A 7,205-nucleotide genomic window follows, 5' to 3' on the forward strand; every position below is an offset into this window, starting at 1 on the left:
AATGAGCTTTAATGTTATATTCTATATATGGCAATATTTGTTGAAAGTATAAGCAGCCTTCCTAATGACAGTGAAACACTGCCTTACTGTGTTAGCCACTATTCCAGGCTCTACGAACGGCAGAAAAAAGCAAACCTGACACTGCCCTCAAGCTTACAAGTCTAGTAGGGAAGACTGACAATAATGTTGGGAAAAGGGTCACAAAGGAGAAGAATGGCTTTGAGAATGCCAGTTACACAATCTAGTGTGGAGCCAGGCTTGGGTTGGCTGAAAAAGCATTAAGTTGAGATCTGCAGGCTTGATTGTGGGAGGAGGGGACGTAAAATCAAGCAACGGAGTGTGTGATCAGATTTGTCTTGAAAAGATCACTTTGGCTGACATAGGGAATAGAGTGGGTGGGTGGGAAACCAGTTAAGAGTTATGTAGAAGTTGACCTAATTCACACAACGTATTCTCTTCCTCTAAGACAATAAATGGTTAATGCACTGGGTGCTACCCTTGTAATGGACAATGTGAGGCCAGGAGATTGGTAAAGTCCTAGGAAGAGTTGGACAATGGGAGGCCATGGTAAAGTCCTAGGAAGAGTATGGCTTGTCCAGTTTACTGACAGGAATAGGAAGGTACTCTAGGATTTTGTGGTACCGTATAAAAGTAAGTAAGGGAAAATGTATAGGAGTTGAACAGAGATGCTGTCATTTCATGTCATAAAATTCTTGGGTAGGCTTTTTTGGGAGGGCTGGGGAGGGCTAAAAGGAAAAAGTCTTTCAATTAGGTTTTTTGTTTTGTTTTAATGTAGACTCCATGCCTAGGGTGGAGCCCAGTGTGAGGCTTGAACTCACCACCCTGAGATCAAGACCTTAGCTGAGATCAAGAGTCGGACACTTAACCAACTGAGCCACCCAGGTGCCCCCAATTAGTTGGTTTTTTTTGTTTTTTTTTTTTTTAGATTTTATTTATTTATTTGACAGAGACACAGCGAGAGAGGGAATACAAGCAGGGGGAGTGGGAGAGGGAGAAGCAGACTCCCCTCGGAGCAGGGAGCCCAATGTGGGGCTGGATCTCAGGACTCTGGGATCATGACCTGAGCCGAAGGCAGACGCTTAACAACTGAGCCACCCAGGCGCCCCTCGTTGTTTCTATATCAAATATAAATCCAATCTTTTCACATATGTAATGACTCAGTGATTGTGGTACTTTATAAATGTCTTAACTTGGTCCTATTTGCAATCAAAACCTCTTCAGCCTTAATTCATTTAATCTCTGAGATTTTGAGTCTGGTACTTAAGGGACTTCATTTAAAAAGAAGCCATTGGCAGCTCTGTTTCATTTCTGCTGTCATTTACAACTTACGGTTTTAATGATGAAGTTCCTGCAGGCAGAGGTTTTAATATTAATTTGTTAAACCAACATTGATCAATTACTCTGGTCATCTGTAAAATAATACTGTTATGTGTGATTATAGGGCTCCCCTAGAGACTTAACATGTGAATCACAGATTCATTTTAAGGACTGAATGGACTTTCTAGCACATAATTCTAGACAATTATTTCCCTGCTTCCTCATTTCAAAAAGCAGCATGCACAACACTGTGAATAAATTCTTAATTTCTGCTTAAAAAATTTATCAGTGCTGGGGCGCCTGGGTGGCTCAGTCATTTAAGCATCTGCCTTCGGCTCAGGTCATGATCCCAGGGTCCTGGGATTGAGCCCCACATCGGGCTCCCTGCTCAGCAGGGAGTCTGCTTCTCCCCTCCCACTCTCCCCTGCTTGTGTTCCCTCTCTCGCTGTGTCTGTCAAATAAATAAATAAAATCTTTTAAAAAAAAAATTATCAGTGCTGCATACCTATAGCCCATGTATTTTTCCATACCATCTCCAACCCCCAAAACCCATTTTCAATTGCATGTAGATTAATACCTTCAAGTTAATATCCCCAGAAGCTAGAACAGTACTTGGTACGGGTAAGCACTCAATAATTATTTGTTGAATAAATCAATGAATGCACTCACGCTTCAAAGTTTGGACTTCTATTTATAAGTCCAGAAAATTGATTTATTCAGTTCAACCCAGAGCTGATGAGATTCAGGAGAATTGCTTCACACCAATTAAACTCACAACACACTAGTTTTTAAGCCAGATTCAATTTTCTTCATTCACTGGCAGCAAGTTTTCTCCCTATGAAACTAAATTACAATCAGATGTCTGCTTGGTATGGGTGGAGCAAGAAAGAAAGGCTACTGAAAATGAATCATAATGGCTAATATCAATTCAACAGGACACCTCTCATCTCTACTAGGTATCTGTCAAAAGTCTGTAGGTCAGCTTACCTTTTTTTTTTTTTTTTTTTTAAGATTTTATTTATTTGAGAGAGGGAGCACAAGCAGGGAGAGCAGCAGAGGAAGAGAGAGAAGCAGGCTTCCTGCTGAGCAGGGAGCCTGATATGGGGCTTGATCCCAGGACTCTGGGATCATGACCTGAGCCAAAGGCAGATGCTTAAACGACTGAGCCACCCAGGCGTCCCTCAGCTATCCTTTTCTCTAGAGACTCAAAATCTTGTTTTTTGGTCTTACCTTCCCTATGTTTCACCTTCTGTTAACATTTTTTTGTTGTTCATTTTAAGATACATTGTCTTAGAACATCTTCAGGCAAGTTAATATGATGAATAAATAAAATCTTAAAAAAGAAACAGTTCTGCACAGAAATTTATTCATGCAGTCATTCAACAGTTACTAAGTGCCTACTATGTGCCAAACACTGACTTTATAGCAGAGCTTAGCCTCTAAAGATTCGTTATCTGTAATTAGACGACGACTACTACTACTAAATTTGTTAAAATTTTTGCTGAGACCAAAAATGAAATGTACTGGAAAGATGCTGGGGTACCTCATGACATTTAAAGAAGAGCTGGACAACTGGACCTCAAGGGTAGGCAGAAGGAAGTAAGGTGGCCTGGAAAATCATCACTTCATCAGGAGTTTGTGGTCTTCCCTTCAGGGTGCTGTCATCAGTCACCAAATTCTAAAGTCCTGGGAAAGAGAATCTTTCTGTTATCACTGCATACAATTCACCTCAAAACTTAAGAGGCTTAAGGTAACTTCTCCCTTACTCATCTGTAGGTTGATGGGGCTCAGTTGAGCAACTCTTGCTCTAGGTCTTCTGCAGTTGCATTCAGACATTTGGGATGGAATCATCTGAAGCCTCAACTAGGCTGGATGTCCAAGATGGCTTCTTCACTCCCATGTCTGGCTCTTTCCCTAAACAACCTCTCCATATAGTTAGCTTGAAACAGCACGGTGGTCTTAGAGTAGTAAGACTTCTTACATGGCTGCTGGCTTCCACCAGAGTGAGCATTCCAAAAGATGCAGGTGGAAGCTATAAGGCTTGTTATGGCCTAGCATTCCATGTCACATCTGCCCTATTCTACTGGTTAAAAATGAATCACTGGGCTAGCCCAGGCTCAAGGGGAAGAGACTGCATAAGGGCTTGAGTACTATTCATTGAAGGGGCATCTTTGGATACTAGCTACAAAGAATTGAGAGTTCCACTGGGTTACTTACATCCCACCTAAAGGCAGTTCCAGATTTTATAGAGTTTGAAGCATATACAATTTGGAGGGCTTTCTTTGAAGAGTGGAAGGGTCCATGCAACTAGGGGCCCTGAAGCTAAAGCTTCATTAGCTTCAGTTAATTTGCTTTTGACCTTCCCAAACCAGCTATGCCCTTCCTAAATCAGCTAAGAAAGCAAACACAGCTTTTGGGAGCCTACCTACTCTTGTGTACTAGGACAATTTCCAGAAAAGGAGGAATCATAGTGAGCTTTCTCCAGTCCTCAACGGAAGTGTCCAATGTTCAGTTCAATATAATCTTGATATTTGAATGACTAAAACCCAGGTCTCCTGACTTCCAAAAATGAATTTTCAAATATATTTATTTCAAATATTCCACAGTGTTTTAAATTTTTTTTTTTACAAACGAAACAACAAAAAACTGATAGAACTGGAAGGCTACTTTTTTTTTTTTTTAAACCCACTATCCTTTCTATACCTTTTTTCCTCTGGTTGCTCCTTAAATGTTGATGTCCTTCATGATTCCATCCACCACCATAATCAGATGACTCCTAATTATCTATCTATAACCCAGACCTCTGTGGTTCCAAATACATACTAGACATTTCCATTTGGATGTCCCACAAGAATGTCAAGATCTATGTGGCCAAAAGTTAATTTATCTTTATTCCTTATTACGATAAGGCACCATTCAGTCATTTTCAAAGACATTTATTGACCACGTACTATATGCCAGGCACTGGGAATACAGTAGTAAAGAACACAAAGTCCCTGTACTCCAAAGAGACATTAATTATGTAAACAGGGTCATTAGAGATTGTGATAAATGTTATAACAAAAACAGAGTGATGACATAGAGTAACTGGGGGAGGCTTCTTGCAGGAGGGAGATCAGGGAAGAGCTTTCTGCAAAGGTAACATTTGAACTTTGATTTGAAAGAAAAACCACCCATGCAAAGAAGTGTGGAAAGAACACTGTAGGCAGAAAGAATAGCAAGTACAAAGTCCCAAAATAGGAAAGGGCTTAGTAGCCTTACATGGCTAGTAGCAATGAAGTTAATGAGAGAGAATAACATAGGGGATTGATGGGCGGTAGGAGTCTAACAATACAGGACCTTGTACGCTGTATTAAGGAGTTGGAATTTAAAAATAACAAGCCACTGAATGGTTTTCAAATGGATGAAAGGGGTGTCACGATCTGATTTACATTTTTAAATAAGCATACTGCCTGGTGTATAGTGCATGGATTGTGGAGGGGCAAGTGGGTGAGAAGGAAAACCAATTGGGAGGTCATCATAGAAAGGCCTAGAGAAAGCTTGGACGAAAGTGGTAGCAAGAGATATGGGGGTAAATGGATTCAAGATTAATAGTGAAAGTAAATCACCAAACTTGGTGACTGAATTTAGGGGGTGAGAGAAAGCAAAGATAGCTCTCAGGTTTTTTATTTCAGCACCCATAGACTGGTGTCACCACCACTCATTGAATCTCCAAAAGGATCATCCTCTATTTCTGCCATCATCCCCTTCCCCCCCACATCCAATCAGTCACTGTATTAGTTGAGGTTATCCAGAGAAACAGAACCAATAGCATGTGTGTGTGTGTGTGGAGAGAGGAAGAGAAAAGGAGAGAGAGAAAGATTTTAAGGAACTGATTCACAGATTGTAGAAGCTGGCAATTCTGAAATCTGCAGAGCAGGCCAGCAGGCTGGAGACTCGGGCAAGAGCTGCTGCTGCAGAGGCCAAAGGCAGTCTGGAGGCAGAATTCCTTTTTCCTCAGTGTGGGTTTTTTAAGGCCTTCACCTGATTGGATAAGACCCATCCAAATTTTGGAGGATAATCTGCTTTACTCAGAGCTTACTGATTTAAATGTTAATCACATACAATAAGCATATTCACAGCAACAACTAGTGTTTGACCAAAAAATGGTTATCATGGTCTAGCCAAGTTGACACATAAAATTAACCATCACAGTCAATGAATTGTTTTAACCCTTAAATATTTCTCAGATTAGTTCTTTCCTGTTACCACTGCTTTACTTTAGGCTTGTGTTCTCCTTTAATTAATTCATAAAATATTTGCTTTATGGTATTAGATACTGTGCCAAATGCTGGAGATACAAATGTGAATAAAAGATAGTGTCCTAGGGATCTTGCATTCCAGGCTTCCCTGCCTTCTGCTTGCCTACTTCTTATCTATCTTTATAACGGATGACTGTGTATCATTGCCTCTCACACTTTAACAGGCAGAGTCATCTGAGGATCTTGCTAAAGGGCAGATTCCGATTCAGCAGGTCTGGGATGGGGCCTGAGATTCCACATTTCCAACAAGCTCCCCAAGTACTGCTGTAGATCAAGAATAAACTATGAGTAACTGGGCTGTAGAAAACCTCTCGGAAGACCATGTTTATAAAAGGTGTTTGTGTAGGAGCACCGGGCTGCCTCAGTCAGAAGAGCCTGCGACTCTTGGTTTCTGGGTCCTGAGTTGGAGCCCCACCCTCGGTGTAGAGATTGCTTAAGTAAGTAAGTAAGTAAATAAATAAATAAATAAACTTTTAAAAAAAATGTGTATTTTAGACTCCCTGAAAGGATACACAAGAAGCAGAGAACCGTTGCTCCTAGAAAGAATTGAATGGCTGATCATTGTATATACTCTTTTATATACCAAGTACGTGTATTACATATGCGAAAATAAATTAACAACAAAAGCAAAGTAAAAATATCTGAAACTTCTCCCCTCCTAATACCCTGCAGTGGAGCCCAGTGGCTCAAAGGGCAGAGTGCAGTTTAGCCCATCTTAAACCCTTTATTATGATCAGTTTACCTATTCAGCTTATCTCCGATTGTGCCAGTCAGGTCTGGGACAACAAGCATTCCTTCCACCGGAAATGCACTTGAGCAAATTTCACGTGGTCTTTAAAACTCCAGATACCTCAGCACTTACCCCAGGAAGCCTCTCATGCATTCCCGCCCCCCGCTCCCCCTGCCGTTAAAGTTATTACCTTTTTACATTTAACCTCATAATGCTTCTTTTTGTTGCAGTCATCACACTGCGTCGAAATTTTGTTTACATGTCTATCTTTGCTACTCGATTGTGCGCTCCTTGAGGACAAGGCTAGAGATGAGGCCTACCGCAGACTGAGTTCCGAAATTATTCTGCGAAAGAATCATGTACTGGCCTCAAGGGGCTCACGGGAAGGGAAAATCCTCGAGTTCTGGGGCTCTCTTCGATCCCTTCGTGACTAACTCGAGGCAATCGTGCCAAAAGCTGAATTCGAGCACCCAGGCTGGGAAGGCGGCCAAGAACGCGGCCCCGTCCACTCGCTCCTTCCCGGGCGCCGGGCCCACGCTGGCTTCCAGAGGGAGCTGCCCTCCGCCAGCGCGCGACGCCCCCTCCGAGGGTCGGGGCCGTCGGTCCACCGCCCTCACTGGCGGGCCTGGCGCTCACAGCCCGCTTCAGAGCGCAGCTTGGAAAGCTTAGGGGTCTCCTTGGTATCCGCCAACAAGCCCGGGCGCCGACCAAAGTGAACAGAGGGAGGGTGCCCCCGACCGGTCGGGGCGGGGCTGGGGTTGGCAGGGGAGGGCTGGCGAGGACAGGCGAGGGCCAAGCGCCTGGCAAGGGACCACCCTTCTAACTTCCTCGCACTT

The 7,205-nt window shown here is 42.7% G+C and overlaps 1 long non-coding RNA gene across 2 annotated transcripts in view; it reads right to left on the reverse strand.

Moving 5' to 3' along the window:
* Positions 1 to 7,197, reverse strand: part of LOC118003429 — a 72,142-nt gene extending 64,945 nt beyond the window's left edge. Inside the window, exons 1-2 of one of the 2 annotated variants that reach the window (XR_004677342.1) lie at positions 6,560 to 7,197; positions 2,882 to 3,024 (exon numbers count right to left, since the gene is read on the reverse strand). This is a non-coding gene — a long non-coding RNA (uncharacterized LOC118003429). Of the gene's footprint in view, positions 1 to 2,847; positions 3,025 to 6,559 lie in introns of those variants that run through there. The other variant, XR_004677341.1, reaches the window with a different exon arrangement.
* Positions 7,198 to 7,205: the final 8 nt, after the last annotated feature.

This window comes from Mirounga leonina, unplaced genomic scaffold, assembly GCF_011800145.1.
Source record: "Mirounga leonina isolate KUSES-001 unplaced genomic scaffold, KU_Mleo_1.0 Mir_91, whole genome shotgun sequence".
NCBI classification, from domain to species: domain Eukaryota; kingdom Metazoa; phylum Chordata; class Mammalia; order Carnivora; family Phocidae; genus Mirounga; species Mirounga leonina.